Source organism: Nipponia nippon, unplaced genomic scaffold, assembly GCF_047370975.1.
Source record: "Nipponia nippon isolate SJK-2023a ecotype South Korea unplaced genomic scaffold, ASM4737097v1 scaffold_7, whole genome shotgun sequence".
NCBI lineage: Eukaryota > Metazoa > Chordata > Aves > Pelecaniformes > Threskiornithidae > Nipponia > Nipponia nippon.
Genome location: NW_028262391.1, coordinates 27,910,407 through 27,925,307, shown reverse-complemented (window position 1 = coordinate 27,925,307; position 14,901 = coordinate 27,910,407). Strand labels below are relative to the sequence as shown.

At 37.8% G+C, this 14,901-nt stretch overlaps 1 protein-coding gene across 8 annotated transcripts in view; it reads right to left on the bottom strand.

The window, feature by feature from the left end:
* ARMC8 (armadillo repeat containing 8) overlaps positions 1-14,901 on the bottom strand; it is a 76,842-nt gene that overhangs the window by 42,572 nt on the left and 19,369 nt on the right. The gene's annotated exons all lie outside the window — the stretch shown is intronic.

Genomic DNA, 14,901 nt, shown 5'->3' with positions numbered 1-14,901 from the left:
AGTGTCACAGTACTGATATCCGGGATGAGGTCTTTCAGGATACCAGGAAGATCCCAAATTTCAATTAAAGGAAATGACTCTGCAGTTTGACATCAGTGGGAAAGGGAACCTAATGCATCTCCCCTAACACCTAGGGACATGATTACCGCTGTCATGATGATTGTTATCTTTGGCAGTGATTTCTTCTGCGTCACAGTTGCAAAATAATTCCATCATCAGGCACAAGCATGGGGGCTGAGAGTAATCTGAGTTTTGAACACTGAGGAATGATCATATATGAACATAAAGAAAGCCCAGACAAGTTTTATGTGCAGGAAGGCAGCTGAACTGTAGCTAAACAGGATCACTTCAAGTCTAAAACACATCTTGCCAAATGCACACCTTGGGTCTCAACTAATTTGAACTCTTTGTACAGTATCAAGATACCTAGGAGTCCTTTGAACATATTTTAGGTTACACCAGTAGCACCTGAATCACAGCAGAGGTCACCGAACACTAAGTCTAAATTCAAGTCATACAAAGAGCCCAGAGAGCAACCAGATTCCTACCTTGCATCACCACAGAAGATAACCACTTCAAGATTCACGTGGTTTATAAGCTTAAGATGAAAACCTTTTCAACTAAGGGCTCCCACATTGCATACAAGTCTGAGCAAAACTGTAACAGGTAAGATGACTTGGACACTGAGATACAATTCTCTCTGGATATGCAACATACACAGTCACTTTTCTACATTGACTGAGCTAAGACAGAAATATTCTCAATTTAGTAACACACTACTCTGACTAGTTTGAAAAGGTCTCTCCTAAAGCCAGGCAATAGACTGAAGCCTTCTCTAGGAACAAAAAGGAACCAAGAGCCAGCACCTACCCCACTGCTGAAGGGGACAGAAGTAGTTACTTGGGTAGACAGATCCTTGAACAAAATGCCCCAAAAGCTGACTTCATAAATCAAAGGCAAGGGAAAAAATAACCAGAAACACAGTAGCTAAATGCAATTTAGGTACACAGGACTGGAAAAGGCCACCAAGGTAAGTGCAAGCAGCCCCACAACAGACAGTAACACAGAAGAATACCTTTAACACACACTCCCAGTGTTCCCCACTTAAATAAGGCAGAAATTGCTTCTTGGAAACCCCTACATTTGAAACCTAAAGTAAAAGGCCAACAGACATAACTATGGCATGGCACTGGAAGAAAGCTATGAGATCAAAGGTCTCTTCAATACCTATAAGCAGCACATTTATTTTATAAATTTCGGACTATCCCAGGCAGCAGATAATTTACCAAGCTCTTGGAGGAGAACAGCAAAATAGTCCCCCAGTATTCCCTAACAATTTATTTGGATGAAAAATTTTCTGATTGCAAATCTGTTAAGAATCTTCTTTGCTCTAAACGCAGGTTTGACAGCAGCCAGAAAGCGGAGGTATGCTAATATCACTCAAAGCACACGTGAACTCTTTTTGAGATGTAGCTAATCTCATTGTGGAAAAAAGCTCCAAAACACAAACACATACTAAGGAGATTAAATATAATTTCTCCCTGAACACAAACAAAACAGTTGAAATGCGGCACAAAATTAACGTGTGAGATGCAAGCAATCTCAAAAGCACAGATATCTTTTCTCCTTTCAACCTCCTTCAGATTCAAAGGATCAGACTGGCATAAATTCAGAATGGCATATATTTCCAGAATCATTACTCTTTAATCCACTCCTTCCACAAATTTATCAAAGGCATCCAGGTTCTTTGTTGCTGCTTATCTGTTTTATCTGAAAGGCCATTTATTCCTTATGTTTAGAAACCTCTTCTAATTCCTTGAATAAATCTATTCCTGACAAATTTACATAAATTTGATATTGCATACATATTATCCTTTAATTTGTGTAATTCTCATTTCTCACAGCGACCAGATAAAGGTCCTGAGGCACTTTGGCCCCTACTGCCCACATGGCTCAGTGGAGCTGATCTGCTGTTTGTTTTTCATTTTACTGTAGGCCCCTTTAATATTGACAGAACAAGGTATGTAAAAAAGGCTCAGTTATTCCACAAAAGCATATCTCTCACACATCATTTGTGCAAACTCAAAAATTAACCATACCTATATTATCAGCTTCTAGAAAAGGAACAAAAATTATACTTAAGGCAATTAAATACATGTTTCTAAAGCTACAAAGTCTGGTACTGTATTCTTTGAAGTATCAGCTGAGCTATGTTCAAGGTAAAGATTAGTGCTGTTTCTGAAAGACTACAAAAGAAGCAAAATACATAATCATTGTTATGCAAAATCATCACAAAGGGAAAAAAACCATTCCACTTCCAATCCAACGGGACAGAATAACCTTGCATTACTACTACTTCTTTATAAACAGCAGGTTTTGTTCTCTGCCTTCTAGATCGGGTAAGGACAGACAGGAAGAAGCTTCTTTGGTAATGTGCAAATGCACTGAGTGATCCTGGCTAAAATTCATCCTTGAAAAGATGTCAAGTTTTTTCTGGACACTGAGCTACTATGTGGAAAGTGCAATCTCATCTACAGTTCTAACTCTGATTGACATTCACTAATTGCCAAGACAAATCCCTTATTGTAAAAAATAATTTGACAGGAGTTACCGTGAGCAGATCAGAAGATGAATTAATTTATTGCAGTAACCTGTGCAGCTGTTTTATTTTAACACCAAAGACTTGACTTTTCTCAACCCTTCTAACTTACACACATACACCTTGCAAGCTAACGTTGCAGAACAGTTTTCAACATGTTCTATTTGTAACTCCACTGCTAGAAATAGTTATGTATCTTCAATAATCTGTATCACTTTATTTCACAGCAAAACTTAAACTTTTGTTTCCCCTGGTATTTAAAAAGCAAGTGGAAAATTTTGTTTTTAAGAGTTCGTCATTTAGAAAACATACTGACAACCATCCAGAGCAGTCAAGAACAGAAATCATCAACAACATACATACAATCTTTCATCTCTTCAAGAGGAATAGAGAATAAGAAGTTTTAAGTCTGTTACCAAAATAATTTAGCTTCAGGTATAAGTAGTTTATTAAAAGTTATTTTTTACAATTATTTTAAATGATACAGTATATGATATAGTGATTTTAGTAAGACTTAAGGCACTTGATTCTTACTGTTTTCACTATGCTTTCTCAGTCTGCTCCTTCAAACGTGTGTTAGAACCTTTCAGTGATGGTATCTGTAAGGACATATCCAGGGTCACCTGTACCTACGCTGCAGTAAGTACATCCATTTATGATGCAGGAACATAAAACTGAACCATGTAGTTTATTTAATTTAGCATGTACAGAACAAACATGTAATCAAGCAACATAAAACAGCTTTCGAAGTGGGAATAAAAGGCTCCATTTTCCCTAAATCCTCAACCATACCCCATGACAAGTGTTTTGGCAGCATGCTTTAACTTGGGTTGGTTTTTTATGGACTAAGCTGGGAAATACGTTTCAGAGTGCTGGGGCAACGACAACTGGCCATTAGCATCTGTCCCCTTCCTGTGAGAAAGGCCTCACTTACACACTATTACTGACCACTACTAACTTGGGAGATATGCTAATCTTCATTTCAGAATTATCTGAAGGAGTACTGTTACAGAAAGTACCTCTTCTTAGAGTAATCAACCAAGAAAAAAACCCAAAACCAAGAATCAAGACTAAATCAATCCTTTCACCGATTATTTTCTAACAAGCTTAGCAAGCCATTCAACAAGCTTTTCAGACATGGGTTTGTCTCCTGGTGCAACCTGAAGCCATTTCCTCTCATCCTATCACTTGTTACTGGGGAGAAGAGACTGACCCCCCACCTCCCTACAGCCTCCTTTCAGGTAGTTGTAGAGAGCAATAAGGTCTCCCCTCAGCCTCCTCTTCTCCAGGCTAAACAACCCCAGCTCCCTCAGCCGCTCCTCATAAGACTTGTGCTCCAGACCCTTCACCAGCTTCATTGCTCCTCTTTGGACACGCTCCAGCACGTCACTGTCATGTCCTAAAATACCTTTTCTTTTTAAAAGGGATTTTTAAAAAATCCAAAAGCACCCTAAATTCTGTAGGTTGTTCTCTTACAAAGAAAATAATTGCTATTTTCTTTCCCATTAACACTCTGAACTTGGAACAGATGTTACAGCTACGTTAATGTTAAAGAGTGAAAATGAAACACTGACTATAATCTATAGTCTTTCTGTGTTTAAAATAGAAAACCTTTACTAAGCTTTATAATTAGTGAAGATGAAAATTTAAGTTCAAATTTTACATACAATAAGTTTTTGAAATATTAATAATACCCTTTTCTAGATCTTTAAAATATGCTTGTGTTTCAGATTAGGTTTTCCACAGAGCTAGACATCCATGTTATAACATTTTCTGTTTCTTTCTTGGAGAGAGAAAACTGACACCAAGTAACATTGAAAATTAAGTAGTTAAATGTCAAACTATAAAATTCCAAAGAAAAGTTTTACGTGAGAAGAACCCATATAAGTGATAAAGGTGAAACTGTGCATCAATGAACTACTGTTAAACATTAAGGACAAAGACCACATCCTTCTACTGTCACAAGAAACACAGGGAAAGCACACTAGTGTACATCCTGGACTGGTTTGTTGTTTCCAGGGCCTAGCATAGACAAATTCAGCAAGGATGTTTGCAATACTTTCCTCCCATGTATTAATATTAAAAGGATAAAAAGGTAGAAGAATGGCATGTACGTGCAGGGGATAAAAGGGAAGGTCATCATTTGGATTTTGGACATTAAAAAAAAATACTAAGGTATTGTTCATAGTCCACATTTTTTAAGAACACGATGTCCCTGCTTAACCTGGATCCCTTATCTCCAGCCTTATCCACCAGCTGTTCGACTTCTGCCAAACCTGCAGAAACAGTGGAACAAGGCTCTGTTAGAACCACCATAACTCACTTTTGTAGAGCCTGAGAGAGCTTCAGGAGAAACCAAAAGGACAGAACAGATATTCTAAAACAACAAAAAGGTACTAATGTTCTTGTTGGCTCACTCTTCAGCCCACGATCCCGCAGTAAAGTTCATTACAATGAGACAGGAAATGAAACAAAGCTAATGGAAAGATCTTGCAACATCTTCATAAACATTAATCCAAGGTTTGATGCTAAGCAGTTTAAAACACAATATTTGGACTTTTTCAAGCTTCTAGAAGGCTTCCCTAAGATATTTTCCTCTAATGTTTATCTAGAATACAATTTCTTCCATTTGTCCCTGCACTTCTAAGAGCAATTAACTGATTAAAGCCTCTTTCTCAGATGTCAGTAATGGTATCCAGGCAATCATATCTAAATGAGGTAGGACAGTAAATCTGTCCAGAGAGATATTTCAATGAACTCCATGAACAACTATGCCTGGAAACCAAAAAAAGGTCAGCTGGAGGTATGATGTATTTTGAACAACTGACAGGGATTCAGCTAGGAAAACCACGCAATATTCTAGATAAAGTAGAAAACTTTTCAAGGAAAGTAGCTGCTGAACAAATAGTAACTACAGTGGCTTAGCAAGGAAGATAAACAGTTCAGATTTTCCTTTCTTTTGAACGTTATTGAGATGGGTGTGGTGCAGAGTTGTGCACTGTAAGACAGACTTGCATGATTTAGACCTCATCAATCCAATCTGAACACAGACCTCACAGTTAGCTAAAAATAACAGAAATTTACTCTTTGACATTCCATCCCACTTACAAGTTGTCACAAAAATCTCTGAAGTTCTTAAAATACCTGGGAAGGAGATGAAACTCAGCTGTTCGTAAAAGAAAATTTTCAACACTTCATCAAGCCCCATAAGCAAGCATGTGGAAAAAGAGCTCAGGGTAACAGAGTTATAATACCATGAATGTTAAGATACCTTTTATCCAAGTAAATGAATAAATAAGAGCTTTAATTCAATCATGATTATCTGAATATTTATTATTAGTCCCCTCGCAAAACAGATGAATGCACTATTTGCTGGAATGATCATGATTTCTTATTCTACCTTGGAAGATGCTTGTCTTCCAGTCCATTGCAAGAAGGCCTGAAAACTATACTATGGCAACATATGTGATGAATATACAGATGAAGGTACTACTGAGGCATATTATTTACTGTTGGCTTACAGAATATTGAATAAAATGTTAATGCATGCATAGAGGTTGACCTCTGAACACGTGGGAAGTCCCAATAAGCATCAATCCCAAACTGTGAACTGAATTAAAGTATGAGGATAGATCAAACAAGATAGGACAACATACAAATTTTTTAAAAACCGCTCCTTTTAATGCATTTTAAGCATTACTTTTCAAACATCATAACAGGAAGCAATCACTGGCCGCAGAATTTTCCAAAGTAAGAACTAAGTATCATTTTAAAAGTACACAGGATAATTTCTGTAAAATATCTGAAGTGACGAATTAAATAGTTATGGATTCTTACACACAAGGACTAAAAAATATGAGCTATTTTTATGACTGTTAGTCAAAGAAATGTATCCTAAACTGAGATGTCAGTCTCACTTCTGGAAGTGACAAGTTAATTCAAAATCTCCAAAAGTTGCAGTAGGAAAGTAAGCTGCAAAGAAAAATCTTCCATTAGGAACAAAACAAGGAGTCTCAGCTTACAGCTCTAGTAATTTATTCTAATGCTTAGACATCTTCACTTACATTAATATTCTATGATTTGTTCTATATACATCACATGACTTGCATCCAATTTGATTTTTGTTCACTTAACTAAATCCAATGTTGGAGCATTATAATATCTACTGAGCTGTAAGAGGTCTGAATTAAAAAAAAAAAACACAACATTTTTCATGTAAGAGTAAATAAGGACTACGATCACGTTTTTCTTCACCTTTCTCTTTAATGATCAGTTTCATTTGAAAATTACTCTTGCTACTCTACATTGAACCAGTGCAGTCTTATTCACTTTTTTATAACATGAATACTTTCATTCAGCATATAACACTTTGCTAACCCTCTTCCTAGTTCTTACCCCAAAGTGCTACCAGCTCTCTAAAGTTGTTCACATGCACGCGCTTTTAGAGTAGTTTGAAGGATATTGAAGTTGCTGCAGTAGGGCCTCTCCTTTTTGTTAATAGATTAAAAAAAGCTCACATATAAGTGCATTAGCACTGTCAAATCTGCAGTCTTTATGAGCTAAATTTATTCTATTTTTCACCCCCAAGATCACTGCACAAGCCATTTAGCAAAAAATAAATACATTCCTTTCTCTGCAGCCATTTATACTAGAATATGAGGGATCAACACACAACCGCTGAAGCCCGACAGAGGTAAATTTACACTAACAACTCTCAAAGCCTTTTAACTAACACAGTGAATTACACTGATTCAGTTTAGTATTAAAGTGTGACACAGGCTTAAACATTTTATAGGACTAGGTCAGTTGCGTTCATCAAAGTAAGACTGTTTTTGAGATACAAGCTTTTTGTTTTACAAGAAATGTGTTAACAGGCATTATATAAAGCAACATCTTCATCCAGTCTTGCTTCAACCATCTAACCGCTTTTCTCAAGACTGATGTCTTACGAACAAGTTCATCATTGAACTGTTCATTCCATTTACCTTTATAAACCACCAACATGCAAACTTTCTTCTAAGTCTTCCAGAAATTCCTGTGTGGAAATATTTTTTCCGTGTTAAAACATCAGTGAATCAGACAGCCTATGACCATCTGAAAAGCTACTGTTCATTTAGACAAACCAATTTCAAAAGGTTTTTATATGAGGATGCTAAGCAACCTTAAAACAAAAATTAAGCTATGTTTTGACTTCCCATTCATCTGCATTTTGAAACTCTCCATTGTATACAAAATAGCTACACTATATTCCCACTCCATTTGATATCACTGCCCAACACTCAATATCTGCACATGAAAGAGGATGTCAAGAATACATTTTTGAATACTTTTTTTTTACAGATTTGACTCTTACAGTTCCTTATGAACAGATACCATGAGATATTATAAAGCTGCCTTTTACACGATGTTTTTAAACCTGAAACTTGAAATTCTAATAAAAATACACAATTTGAAAGGTGTCATTAGAGGTACAGCTTATATTAACAACTTCCTTTTTGCTCATAGAAAAGGCACTTCAGAGATAGATGGCTGCACAGCTTTTAAACAGAAACAGCTCTAATAAAATTTTGCTGACTGCAAATATTTGCCTTGACTCACACGTACTTCATAGTTGGGTTAGAAGAATACCTTGTTCCAGTTATACATAACCCTCATGGTGAGGGTTATTCCTCATAAAGAGACATATAATTATGTAAACAGGCCCTGACTCTTGACTTACTTTAAAGAAAAAAGCAAGGACAACCACAGGAGGCCTATTAGGGCCCTCTACTCTCCACCTCTTTCACCACTCTAGAGCAAAGGAAGCCTTTAAAAATACCAGCATCACAGCTGATGATCCTTCACCTAAGTGCGCAAACCACTAGGTTTGGGCACAGATCCCTACGCGATGGAGTACATGACACAGAAAATCCCAATGCGAAGTGCAGCCAAGAACAGAACAAGGCATCAGGAAACACCTGTGCCTTGCCCTCATAAGGATGTCCAAGAAGTCTGGACAAAACACCTCGTTAATGTGCATGACAGACCTAGTAATACTGTGTCCAAATGTATTGTCTGAGTTCTTGAAAGCAAGCTAGTAACATGCCAGAGATCATGAATGTTTCAAAAGATGCGCATAATTGATAACTAATACACTTCTTATTAACACCACCAGCAGTGGTCATGCAGTACAAGTTGATCTGAACACCTTACAACTTCTGCGGTCAGCAGGTCAATTAGGTGGGAACTGAGGATCACAGAGCTGTAAGCAATCTTGACAGATCCTCCAGTCACTGACCTTGCTCTAAGGCAGGAACATCAATCATTAAATCATTTGAAGTTACTGTCTCGCTGGTTTTTCAATACTTTCGTTGGTGGAGATTCATCACATTGTCACCACCAGCAGCCTTTCAGCACTGCAAGGTGCAGATGTATGTACATTTTTCTACTACTATGGGGCAGTCTTGCTCTCTCCAGCGCCTGTGCTCATATGTCAATTTTTAATTCAACAGAACAATACTGACTTTTTTGTGAAAGTTAGCTTTTCTGTGATTATTGAGTTGAAGCAGTTTTCTGTGCAGTCACACGAACATCAACACAAGAAGTGGTAGAAGGATATGATCAGAAGGCATAGAGGAGTGGGTCTGTGAGATAACCCTCTGTCAGAAGAAGAGACCTGCTACATCAATTTGGCTTTTCACCTGTGCCTTTACATATACTACCTGGGCCAGAGCCACCAAAGACATTTTCATTAGTGTAACAAAGTCCTAATCCCAAGGCAATAAAAAGAGGAGATGCAAGCCACAAAAGCTGCACTTCTACCAACAAAAGTTTTCAGACAAAGGAAGACAAGAAAGGAGTTGCTACTGAGCACTGAGGGATGAGGTTACTCCAGAAATACTAATTTCAGAGAAGAAAGATGCCAAGCAAAAACAAAGGAAAAAGCTCAAAACACAGGCATGAATCCTGAAGGACCATCTGAACATAAGTCATCAACTCATCAGATTGTGTTTAAAATGGAAGGTAGCATCAGGACAATAAGGTGCTAGCATGTTGCATATTCAGCAACTGTTCTCTAAGAAATAAACAGCCATCTGCAACAAAATCCAACTCTATCTCATGTTTGTGCTGTGTATCCAAATGGTTTCCCACTGAAACAGAGCAAGTTGAAAAGGTACCAACACTGGAAGGCAAACTGGAGATCAGAACTTGAGGAGATCCTTGTATTTTCTGGCTTTGGACATGATCTTGCCAAAAACTACTTTACAAAAGATGTAACAAGTTAAGACCATAATTATTTTGTGCATCACTAAGCACACCAGGTCTCTCTTCTGGAAAAGAGATACACAACACATTTTCTTCTGCAGTAGATATCTTGTGCCAAAACAATTCATATAATGATTACTGATTATTTTCTTCATAGTAGCTAGTATGGGCCTATGTTTTGGATTTCTGCTGGAAGCAGTGTTGGTAACACAGGGATGTTTTCGCTACTGCTAAGCAGTGCTTGCACAGAGTCAAGGCCTTTTCTGATTCTCACCCCACCCCACCAGTGAGTAGGATGGGGGTGCACAAGAAGCTGGGAGGGGACACAGCCGGGACAGCTGATCCCAACTGACCAAAGGGACATTCCGTACCATATGACGTCATGCCCAGCATATAAAGCTGGGGGAAAAAGAAGGAAGGGGGGGACGTTCAGATTGATAGCATTTGTCTTCCCAAGTAACCGTTACGTGTGATGGAGCCCTGCTTTCCTGGAGATGGCTGAACACCTGCCTGCCCATGGGAAGCAGTGAATGAATTCCTTGTTTTGCTTTGCTTGCGTGCACAGTTTTTGCTTTACCTGTTAAACTGTCTTTATCTCAACCCATGAGTTTTCTCACTTTTACTCTTCTGATTCTCTCCCCCATCCCACAGGGAGGGAGTGAGCGAGCGGCTGCGTGGTGCTTAGTTGCTGGCTGGGGATAAACCTCAACAAATGTTTTTGTTCCCTAGAATATCAACTGACCAAGGAAAACTTAACAGATTCCTAGCCTTCTGTAAAATGTAATTTCACTATCCTAAAAGACAACTTTGATCCCTTCATTGGTAAGTATTTAAAGTCTAGGAAAAAAGTTAGAACACCCAAATCTGACACTCAAAATTGGCATAGGCTTTTTGGAGCTTAAATTATTTATGCCTTTTTTTTGTTCCTCCCAATTTGATTTCTGAACACTGTTCACTCCTGTTAGAAACAAAGTTTCTATCACATATATTAAGACAGGTTATCTGGCATAAAGTCCAGTTTATCACCCAAAACACAAAAAATAATAATATTGCCAGCTTCGTATCTGTCACTTCACTAACATTTCTAGAGTTGCTCATTCTCTAGGCCTCAAACTAGAAATCCTTCTTCACATGTCTGCAGGAGCAACTGCAGGCATGCTTCATCCCCTCACGCTTAAGAATGGTCCGGGTTTAATTCTCTCTTTAACAAATGGTGTTACATGGACAAATTAAATAGGAAGGAGTTGCTGTCTCCTTTCCATAAAAGGGGTAGATCCTCTATGATGAGGTTTCTTCTCCCTCTTCCATGTTATGAAAGTAACTGGATGCTCCCTTGTCCTCACAGGAAAGTGTGTGTGGTGAATCTAGAAATTCCCAAAAGGTGCAGTACTTCATATTTTTATTACTGTATTGAATCCTGGGTTTGTATGATTCATCAGAACCGGCAACCCTGCAGTATTCTTCATCCTTTATCAAGAAAAACAATCCCCAGCTACTAGGGATTTTTTACCTTTTTAAAATTATTTGTTTAACAAAGAAACTAAGAAAATAAACCATCAGATACAAAAATAGTCAACAGCAGACATCATTTACCACCAGTCATTCAGATCATAGAGAAAAACACATAGAGGTTGAATATTTCTCAAACCAGTTTCTACCATTCATCAGCCCTTTCCACTTCACAATACCAGAACTTTTCCAACAAGAGAACTCTTTTTTGGTGGCTACCTTAAGATTAGAAACCAGAAAACATCCAAAAAAATTATCTGCTGTCATTGCTAAACCTAACCACACCTGTCTAGCAACCCAGCCTTAGACTGTAGTGAAAACTGATTGCTAAGTTTGTTCTCTGAAATAGTTCAACAGCTTTACTGCCCCAGGTAGAAAGAAGAAAAAGTCATGTCAGATCTATGCAAGTTAATTCCTAATCCATTACTGTGCTGTTCCTTCTTTACCAAAATTCAATATGAGGTCCATGGATCAGTGCGTACCTCCAAAGGTGGTTTAGAGACTTCTGTCTAAAACCATTTTGGGATAGCACTGGGTTCAATACTGCTGTGTCTAATCCTAACCAGCCAGTAATTAGAGATTTGCATGATGACGTGCACCAAGAACAACATATATTTGTACAAATACATCTTTCATGCATAATTTCAGCATATAAAGTTATAAATTAAGAAATTAAGAATTTCATTGAAACCATACCCTCATTCATAAGGGAGCATTTCCTTATACTAGCTAATGATGGATTTAGAGCTGAAAACTCGGACAAGTGCTAATACATCCTGTCCGCACAGGAGATGGTTCTGTCAAGCAGATACTTACATTCCTATAGATAAAGGATGGTCAGTCCTTTAGGAGTAGCATTATAAAAGACACTAATTAGAAGAACTTCTAGAGTGAGTGCCTGAATTTAAGGACAACCCCAAGGAAAAACTAGACATATAAAGGCAGTTCTTCATTAAATCAGATTACAGAATCACAGAATAGATGATGTTGGAAGGGACCTCTGGAGGTCATCTAGTTCAACCCACTGCTCAAAGCAGAATCAGCTAGAGCAGGTTGCTCAGTATTCCAGCCACGAGGCCAAGCTTTCCATGACACTAACAGACATACTTTCTTGGTACTAAACTAAAGCCTTGCTATATGCACAAGCCTCTTTATTCCTAAATACCCAAACACACGGAGTTTGTTGCTTAAACAGTAAATGAATTGTTTAACTAACATTATCTAACATTTATCTGAGTAACTCCAAGAAAAGCTGAAAGCAACAGGGTTGTTTTTCACCCTGCAGTCCTGCAACTGCTCTCACAACAGTCAGCATCCCAGTATGAAAGTATTCAATATGTAAGGGTGCTCTTCTGCTCAGCTCCATGCAGGATCAAGTATCAACATCATGGATCATCTATGAATTTGTAATACTATGCATTTAAACAAAGAATTGATCAGGATACTTGAGCTATGCAAAACTATCCTGCCTAAGTTTTCTTTTTTAATCTCAAAAGGAGCACATACTCAAATGTTTCAAACACTATCACAGATATGTGAATTCCTCTACTTACTTATCAGTACATCCATTTTAATTCTTCTAGTATTCGGCAGCCATTACTGCACACAAGAATCTTCTTTACGGATACTCTTCTTATATTTAATGTAGACACTAGCCTACATAAAATCCTTTTCCTTAGCTGACAGACTTTGGGATGTAACAGAATCTTCCAGTTAATAAGATATCTTCTCACCTTATTAGTAGGTTACACAGTTATCAAAGCAGCAGTCTTATTTTTTGGCAAACTCTAAAAGAACACTGCCTAAAGGAACTTGATTATATTTAACAATAAATTGAAACATAAAATTTCATGAGTGTCCGTGTTGGTGTGTTCATGACCCTAGAAACAAGTTAAAACCCCAACAAATTCTTACTAGTTTTCACTTCCACAGACAACCTAACAGTATGCTTCGCAGAACTCAAATTTCAAATGATGGAATGGATAAGAGCTCATCAGCTGTTCTACATGTCATTTAAAATGTGCTCCAAAGAAATTAAAAAATAAAAAAACCCCAACAGTTAAACAGAATCCCTAATAAATGATTTAGGGAAAAGTGAAAATTAACTATATAACGTTCTTTGAGGTACACCTACCTAGATAGGCCTTTAGCTTTGGGAAGAAGTACACTACCACGTTACAGCTCCAAACAACTGACTTTACGCCTTAAGACTCTGGAGAACAATCAGCTGGAAGTTAGAAAATCATTTTTGGTAAGTGACAAGAATGATTTAGTGTTTTTGTCAAAGGTCTTGGATGGTTAGGTTTAAGATTTGATTTAAAAACACCTCTGTATTCATTTTGGAGCAAAGGAATAACTGAAGCTCTTAATGAGAAACTACCTCTGAATTGGATTAGACTTTTAATATTAAAGTCTCAGTAATTATTAGATAAGCAATAACTTGATTCAGCTAACATTTTTGACAAAATAGCACAGGTCAGAGCTTTAACAGGTAACCACAATTTAACATTGCCTTCTCTACACTCTGCCATCCACCCGATGAAGGAAGAGAGAAAATATGTCACAGGCTTGAAAGGCCCAGTTGTTGACTGGATTACAAACCACTGAATGCCGTATTTTTCAGGGTGCCAGAAAGTGGTCCACAGACTTGCAAAACAGAGTTATCAGGAACTTATTCACATGTTCATTTCATTGAATGTTTTTCTTTTCCAATTCCATCTCTGTAAGCCAGAGGCTTTAGACTGTTTACTGCAGAATTCAGAAAGAGCTTAAGAGCAATATCTTTTGCCTACAACAGAACGTAACCTACTCACTAATTTAGTAGCCTTAAAATGTAACAGATTTGCAGTTTGTGGGAAAGTGTATAAAGGAGACCTCAAGGTACCACAGAGCGGGGAGGGAAAGAGAACTTAGCTTCTGAAGTTACATCAAAGAATGGAAAGATATCTGGGTGGTCCTGGTAACCACTTAAGCGAGAGTCTTTAGTTCCCCTTCACCTTAGGTGTTATTAAGTGGCAACGAATATGATGACAGTATGATTGTCAGCCTGGACTCCACAGTAAACAAGCATTGTTCTACCCTCTATTATGAAGGCCACCAGAAAGGGGCTTCAATTACAACTCGGAGGATTGGGAGCCAGCAGCACCACAGACTAACTGCTACTAAACGAACGTTGTTTCGTTAAGTCAGAAGTCCTATCAAGATGCCTTAGAAAAGAAAAATTTACATTTGAACTGAGGATTCAATCATTTTCCTGAGATTTAGGAAGTAAGAGCAACTGACAAAAAGCTTTAAATACTGAACTTGGACTCTGAAGAGGTGCCTGACATGTTGATAGACACAAGAGCTGCAGTATTTGTTCTTGTAAAACTGTCAAGTAAAGGAGCACACCAATAATTAGAACGGACTTCCTCATTCTCTGCTAGCACTTATGCGGGGTAGAAGGAAAAAAAAACTAGAAAATTGAAGGACAGTACAAGTAGTAAACCATTTGTAGGCAAGGCTGACTTTTTGTTTTAAGTTGGCCTGCCACTGAAAGAACTTGGTAT